Source organism: Lagenorhynchus albirostris, chromosome X, assembly GCF_949774975.1.
Source record: "Lagenorhynchus albirostris chromosome X, mLagAlb1.1, whole genome shotgun sequence".
NCBI lineage: Eukaryota > Metazoa > Chordata > Mammalia > Artiodactyla > Delphinidae > Lagenorhynchus > Lagenorhynchus albirostris.
The window spans coordinates 25,361,756-25,370,027 of NC_083116.1; the positions used below are offsets into that span (position 1 = coordinate 25,361,756).

At 41.1% G+C, this 8,272-nt stretch overlaps 1 protein-coding gene and 1 pseudogene across 2 annotated transcripts in view; one reads left to right on the plus strand and one right to left on the minus strand.

Moving 5' to 3' along the window:
* Positions 1–7,391, minus strand: part of XIAP (X-linked inhibitor of apoptosis) — a 55,068-nt gene extending 47,677 nt beyond the window's left edge. The window contains exon 1 of one of the 2 annotated variants that reach the window (XM_060138740.1): positions 7,228–7,391. The gene's annotated coding sequence lies outside the window, so the exon portion shown is untranslated. Of the gene's footprint in view, positions 1–7,006; positions 7,084–7,227 lie in introns of those variants that run through there. The other variant, XM_060138739.1, reaches the window with a different exon arrangement.
* The window catches only part of LOC132513061 (partitioning defective 6 homolog beta-like), a 17,721-nt pseudogene extending 10,142 nt beyond the window's left edge, over positions 1–7,579 (plus strand).
* Positions 7,580–8,272: the final 693 nt, after the last annotated feature.

An 8,272-nucleotide genomic window follows, 5' to 3' on the forward strand; every position in this document is an offset into this window, starting at 1 on the left:
GCAGGCAGATTCTTAACCACTGTGCCACCAGGGAAGCAGATGTATATTTTTAAAAAGAGAAAATACACACATGATCAAATAATTCAAGAGGTACAAAAGCTGCATCCATTCCACCCCTTAAACCTCTGGTTCCCTTCCTAGAAACAGTCACTCTTACCAGTTTCTTCTGCATTCCTCCAGAGATAGGTTTTAAAAAACACAAATGTTGGACTTCCCTGGTGGTACAGTGGTTAAGAATCAGCCTGCCAATGCAGGGAACATGGGTTCTAGCCCTGGCCCAGGAAGATCCCGCATGCCACGGAGCAACTAAGCCCGTGCGCCACAACTACTGAGCCTGTGCTGTAGAGCCTGCGAGCCACAACTACTGAAGCCCGCGCGCCTAGAGTCCGTGTTCTGCAACAAGAGAAGCCACCCGCTCGCTGCAACTAGAGAAAGTCCGTGCGCAGCAACGAAGACCGAATGCAGCGAAAAATAAAACAAATTTTAAAAACCCCACAAATGTTAACATATTCTATATATATATACAGTTATGCACCTTCATTGCTGGACATTTATAAAGCTAACAATTTTTTGCTATTATAAAGAATGTTGGAATGAATATCCTTCTGTTTATTTGCTTTTAACATCAATATTAAGTGGTCTCAAACAGGAGTGTATCCTGTCACCATCTATTTTTAATCTATCTTGTTTCTGACTGAGAATAGTTTTAAGAAAAAGCTTGAAAGCACTTATTAATCTATGATGAACATCTCTATAGAAAATAGACAAATTTACAAATGGCAAATACTAATGGCCAACAAACGTATGCAAAAATGTTAAATATCATTAGTAATCAAAGAAATAAACACTTTAAAAGATACCATTTTTGTCCTGTTTGGCAGAGACTGCCATCACTACCAACAATAAAAATCCAGCAGTGAAGGTACGGGACAATAGGCACTCTTGCTGGTGGAACTAAAAAGTGGTACACCTTTTCTAGAAAGCAATCTGACAATATATTCTAAAAGTCTTAAAATATATGATTAGTTTCTGAACCAGCCATTCTAGTACTAAGCATTAACGCTAAGGAAATGATCAGTATATATAAGGATGTTCAATACAGTGCTATTTATAAAACAAAACTCAATTCTAACAAAAGAGAACACCACTTTGGTAATGTGTATACTACAGGTTGTAGAAGAATACTAAAGAACACAGATACGTGTTCATGAATGTTGTATTAGGTGAAATGAGCTGGTTATAAACCAGTATTGGTCAGTATGATCCCAATTATAAAAAATACCAATACAGAAAGGCTTAGGCTAAATTACACATCAAAATTCTACTGTGGTTATTATCTCTGTGCACTGGGATTATTGGTTTTCATTTTCTTTGTTGTGGTTTTCTTAATTTTCTAAATTTTATCCAGCAAATATATTAGATTCTAATCAAAAGAAAAAAGCAGTTGGACTCTTGATTAGTCAAGGTGTCTTATATAATTCTGCCCAGCAGGCTGGGGGTGTTATTTGGCTATTTGCCATGTGACAATGCTTCCTTCATCTGTGAATAAACTGGCCCAGTAAGCTATCAATAGTGGGGCCTGCTATTGCAAGGTTTTCGCTCTTCCTTCACAGAAGATAATTTTTATAACTTATTACAAGGAGAGGGAAGAATATACTCTTAGGTCCTTATCTTTTTGCCTATCCTGAGAATTTATGCCAACTTGATACTTTGTCATATTACTGTCAAACATCAGGTTAAAAAAAAAAAAAAGAGGGCTTCCCTGGTGGCGCAGTGGTTGAGAGTCCGCCTGCCGATGCAGGGGACACGGATTCGTGCCCCGGTCTGGGAGGATCCCACATGCTGCGGAGCGGCTAGGCCCGTGAGCCATGGCCATTGAGCCTGCGTGTCCGGAGCCTGTGCTCCACAACGGGAGAGGCCACAACAGTGAGAGGCCCACATACCGCAAAAAAAGAAAAAAAAAAAAAAAAAGAGGATACAGGTCAACTCCCAGAGATAAAAGCAGTAACCAGGTCATGTCCACAGTGGTTGGCCATGAACACATGTCTTCTGGTTCACTGCCTGGGTGGCAGTAAATCATTAGCAGAGAGGGCTGAGAAACACAGGTAATAATAATACCTGACTGCTTATTGTTAACTTGAGTTGAAAATAAAAGATTTCATTGAAAAATGTTCTGAGCGATGCCTATCGCTAGAGTTCTAAACTTGTTCACTCAATGCCTTAAAAAAAATAGGGGCTTCCCTGGTGGCACAGTGGTTGAGAGTCCGCCTACCGATGCAGGGGACACGGGTTCGTGCCCCGGTCCGGGAGGATCCCACATGCCCCAGAGCAGCTGCGCCGGTGAGCCATGGCCACTGAGCCTGCGCGTCCAGAGCCTGTGCTCTGCAACGGGAGAGGCCACAACAGTGAGAGGCCCGCATACCGCAAAATAAATAAATAAATAAATAAATAAATAAATAAATAAATAAATAAATAAACTGGACTTCCCTGGTGGCGCAGTAGTTAAGAATCCGCTTGCCAATGCAGGTGACATGGGTTCAATCCCTGTTCCAGGAAGATCCCACATGCCGCAGAGCAACTAAGCCCGTGCACAACTACTGAGCCTGTGCTCTAGAGCCCGCGTGTCACAACTACTGAAGCCCATGTGCCTAGAGCCTGTGCTCCGCAACAAGAGAAGCCACTGCAATGAGAAGGTCACACACCACAATGAGGAGTAGCCCCCTCTAGCCACAACTAGAGAATGCCCGCGCATAGCAATGAAGACCCAACGCAGCCAAAAATAAATAAATAAATTTATAAAATAATAATAATAATAAATTAATCTGGGGGACTGGTAAGAAAGGAGTCTCCCCTTATCCTTGGCCAAAAAAAATTTCCCTAAAATAATTTTTACAAAAGGGCAGCTCAGAATCAAGTACACAGAAAAGTAAAATCATTATATTTTGTAGACATCCACAAGCAAAACTTGTTCAACATAATTTACTTATATTTGTAATGAACAGGATAATAGAAATCACTCTTTCATTTAAAGATAAGAAAACTAAAGCATAAGGAAGTTAAATGAATTGACTAAGGCCATAGAATCTGGAACTTATTCTGTTTGATACTCATCCAGATAACTTATTCTGACAGAGTGATTAGGATGCAGTACTGAAAAAAATCAGATGGTTCCACAAGTGCTATTCTGAGGTTCTTTTGATGGATGATTTGGTGAATGGGTACTACCTACTGTAGATCTTTCTCAGAATTAAGTATTCTCTTCCATGATCATGTTGGGATCTCAAGCAAGTGCTGAAACAAGCGCTTGATAAAAGCCAACATCTTTTCTTTTTCCCCAGTAAAAATATTTTGTCCTATCTAAAAGACACTCTGTTGTCTATAAGCAAACATTTAGTAGGTTTGTCTTCCATTGGGCTTAAGTTAAAAAATGACAACAAAGTAAAGGAAACTGCCACAAGTGACTATAAGGCAAATTAAAACAGTACAACATATTTAATGAATGCTCACGTGTTCTAAACACTATCTATAAACTAATTTTCATTTCCTTTCACCCCATCATTTTAGCTACATGTATTTTCTCTAATCTAAAACATGCTGAATTGAAACTAAGTTTCTAATCCTATTTGTTTTAACAAGGTCAAAATTTAAACATGAGCTTGTGTGATTCCACAGCCCATCCTCTTTTACCATGTTACCTCTGATAATAACTAAAATATGTAATGTGCTTCACAATTTAGAATTTTTTCATATATGGTAGCTAATTCAACCTACACAACACATCATACCCCTATTTGAAATATGAGGAAACTGGTTTTCTGACTGGTTGTTACTCATCAAAGATCATGTGGCCTGTAAATGACAGTAAAAAAAGCAAATCCCGTGATTCTGACCAATATAAGTATAGGAAATTATTACCGGCAGAAAGGGTAGTCCAGTGAGGTAGAAAATGTTAGGCTCTGTGCCCTTTCAAGGCTTAAAAAATTAGGTGGAGCCATACAAAAGTATATCACATAGCAATATATGCTGAGAAGCCTGTGTTTTGAGGTCAACAAAATTATTACAGGAATAAGCATAAAAGTTCAAACCATATATAAGTATTTATAGATATGCCAGGGAATACACAACGGCACCACCTTTGCCCAGTTTAAGAAATCAGCCTTAACTTACTCAGTTCAACTTCTGTCTGACCATCTGAGTTCAAGCTACTCCCAGTCTACGCAGGTAAACCTCACTTTTCACCACAACCCATATCCTTGAAAATACATTATAGAAGCAGATCATAATAGTGAATCACATGTATCCATAACAAAGACTGGGTACCAATCACACCAAATCAAATCTCAAAACGTATTAAATAGCAGAACTACAACTATACCATAATTAAAAATAATAAAAGTCCACACCAAGTCATACAAAATGGACATAAATATGCTTTTATCACACAAAGGACAACCTATTAAGTATACACAAAGTAGATAAAACATACAACTCTTAAGTTTGGCCTCAAATTCTTATGGTAGATACATTTATAATATATAATATTCCAAATGCTCTTTTCATGTTTTGAATTAAGTGGAATAAATATACTTAAAAATTTATGAAAAAGAAAAAAGAAACATGGAGGCAACGAGGTTGAGTGATTTGCTCACAATCCCACAGCTAATCGGAAACAAAGCCAACACAAGAACTCAGGCTTTCAACCTAGTGTTCTTTCCACTGTACCACATGACCTCTAAGACATGAAAATAATATTTATTCAATTCAATGTCAACTTATTTTACCACTACTGTGTTTATCTCCTCAGATCTACTCACACAATGACCTTAAACAGTGCTACAGATTACATTCTGTAATATGTAATACTATTACCAGATTAGACCACAGAGACAAACCTTGAGAACTGACAGCTCATGATAATCTCCCATCCTCAAAAAAACAAGGGCATCTATTTTGCCTTATTCATCTTTTGAATTCTACCACATAGTACAATACCTGGCAGATATAGTAGGTGCTCAGTAAGTAGTTTCTTATTTTTTAAATAAATCATAGCACTTTTTTTTGTCTGTAAGCATCAGCTACCAGACTTAAATATGAGGCCAAACAAAAACAGTGAAATATCATTAGTTCATATTTGGAGTCTCTAAGACTTTATAATATAAACAAACGATTTACTAAACAAGTTAATGCTTACAACCAAATATAAGGAGAACATTTACGTTACTAAAATATTTCAAGCACTATACAAGTTAACTGAGACATTAATTACAATAATTCTTATCTATTGAAATGGGCCTAACTAACCTTTAGTCAGCATTACTTTGTCCCCCTCGTTGGAGTCATCGAATGCACCAGAAAGCAATAAAATGACAGGTGTAGTACAATGGGCACCGGACTAGGACCTAGACTCTAGTCCAAGCTCTGTTAATAATCAGATATATAACCTTGGGCAATTCACTTTTTGTGTCTTAACCTGTTCATAAAAACAAAAGAGCTGAACTACTAATCACCAGGGACCTTTACGATCTTAAATTTATTTTTAATGATTCTTACCCACAAAGATTCTACATTCAGAATTTTTTCATTGTGCCAAATTTGATATCCTGAATGTTATAATCTGCTACATAATTCAATAATTAAAAGCTTAGCACATTTTCTAAAAATATATAAAGACTAATATAATATTGTTACCTTCTCACATTAGGGGCAATAGGAGCAAACCACAGAGGAAATATGAGCATCCAATAATCAGGCCTGCTTTGCCAGTTGGGCTGACGTGAACCACTCTGGATTTTACAATACAAATCACTGATACATAAATACATATATGTATATAAATATATATACACATACCACTGATACTTGCTTATACTGATATACATATGTGTGCAAACTTTAACACTTGTTTTTAGTTATAAAATCAATACTTTGTTTACGGTAAGAAATTCAAACAGTACATTAGGTCACATCTGAGGTGCAAAGTAAAAAGCTTCCCACGCCCCCCCACCCTCCATAAATAACCACTGTTAACATTTTTTTTGTGCATCCTTCAAGAAGTTATCTGAGCATATACAAGTAGATGTGTGTGCACGTATAAATCTTTTTAACCTAAACTACTGCCACTTTCTTCTGGCTTCATAAGCATGTTAAATATACTGAAAGAAGGTAGAACAGTTGTATGGCACAAAGCTGTACATGCTTCACAAATGTGCACTGAATACATTTAATTTTCTTGCTTGGAGGCTACGTGGAGCAGTTGTGCAGAAAGAGCAGTGAGCAAGGAGCCAGGCAACCTGGGTTCTAATCTAAGTAATGGAGTAGCCTTAGGCAAGCCATGAAATATTCCTGTGCCTTGGTTTCTGCTTTTGTAAAATATCATGCTTGGACTAAGATCCCTTCCAACTCTAAAATGCTGTAATTCTAAGATGGCCGTCTGTAACAGTGTTCTCTTGAACTGGATATAACAAATGTTAAGTAAAAAAGGAGAAGAAAGAAACACTAATAGCAACCTCCCATCTTACAAGAGTAAATTTCTATGTGTCATTAACTATCAAGGTAGTACATCTGTGACATAAGTAGTGACGTAGTTATATTTGAAAGCAAAGTAGTAGATTATGAAAATCTGATACGTTTTTATGAAGTTTTGATTTGACGTTTTTCTTTTTTTGGAGGTGGAGAGGGCTGTTGCTTAGTGTCAGCAATAATCACTCCCCCTCCTCCCGATTAGAAAACAAGGGTATTATGGAGTTAAAATAATGAAACTGAAAGTTAGAATGAATTTTGTTGTACTCACAGAATATGCTGGGGAGGTGACAAGGGCAGCAAAGGTTGGAAAAAATTACTAGCTAATTTCCTCTTCCGGAAGGTCTTTGGCTGCTATTCTTTCGGTTCACACGCCCTCGCCAGACACACTCCACCCAGCTCCGTACCTGCCACAGGCGTCAGAATGGGGGGGGGAGAAGTCCCCTTTGATCATTTAAAAAAAAAAAAGTTCTTTGACTCGATTTACCTTAGGCGTCACGGGGTTTACGGAGGCACCCGGGCGGCCTGAAGCCTCCCATGCCTTTCTTCCGCAGTCCCGGGAACCTGGGCCCCGGAACCCGGGCCGGCCACCTGCGCAGGGTAGGGGCTGCCTTCCCGCCCTCCCCCGCAGCGCGGGGCCCGAGGGGAGGGAGGGGAGAGGAGAGAAGGAAAGGGGAGGAGGAGGAAGCCCGTACGGGCAGTACCCACCTCGCCTGGAGAGCCGGCCTGGATCGCCCGCGGCGCCCGGAGCAGTGCTGAGGGGAGGGTCCTGGAGGAGGGGCGGCCCGAGCCCCAATATGGAAATGCCAACTCCTCTCGGCGGCCAGGCCCCAGCCTGGAAGGAAACGGAAGTCCCTTCGTCTCCCTCACTCGCACCCACCAGCCCGCCCACTCCCCGGAGGAACCCCGAGTTGGGGAATCCGAAGTGCGTCTACGCCAAGGCCTCGAAGAGACAAGGCACGCTGGGCGGCCCGTCTGTCTCCGGCCCCCGCCGCGCCGCTGGGCACCTCACGGCCTCCTGGCCTCTGCCCCGCCGCTAGGCCAGCCTCCCGCCCAGTAAAGCCCCTCCTTCTTCCCCCTCCGCCATTTTCGAACTTACCCTTCCAGCCCTCGCTTAGCGCTGAGCCCGCCCGGGACTCCGCCGAGGTCCGGCCACTTCCCCGGGCCGGAAAGGGGTAACCGGGACAAACAAGCCCTGTTTGCCCTTGCACCCCACCCCCCTAGCTGGAAACCAGAACCTGACGGAGCGGGTGCGCATGCGCAGTGGGCACCTCGCAGTCCCCGCCCCCAGCTCAAACGTTTCCTCTTTCAGCCTTGAGGTGATTTTTCCCACGGTTTTTACCTGCTGAGCTCCGTGGTGGAGGAGTCGGGGACTAGAAGTAAAAGGATGAAAAGACAGAGAAGAGAGCGAACATGTTGAGTTCTTGCTAGAGACCAGGCACTGTGGTCGGCGTGTTCTTTGTTGTAATTTTGACAACCCTCTAAGGTAGGCACTCTCATATGAAACCCATTTTAAAAGAGGAAATTTGAGGCCCAGAGAGGCTAACTGCCCCAATAGCACGCAGCTAATAAACGAGAGAACTGAGATTAGAATATGACCTGTATCCAAGGAGGGAAGGTGAAAGGAAAAAGGAAGACAGTCAGTGGGAGCGGGAAAGGGATTGGGAGATGAAGGGAAAATGAATAGGGAAGAAAGAAAGCAGAAGGAAGGAAAACAAAGGAAATCTGTGTACATAAAATGCTGATCATATCC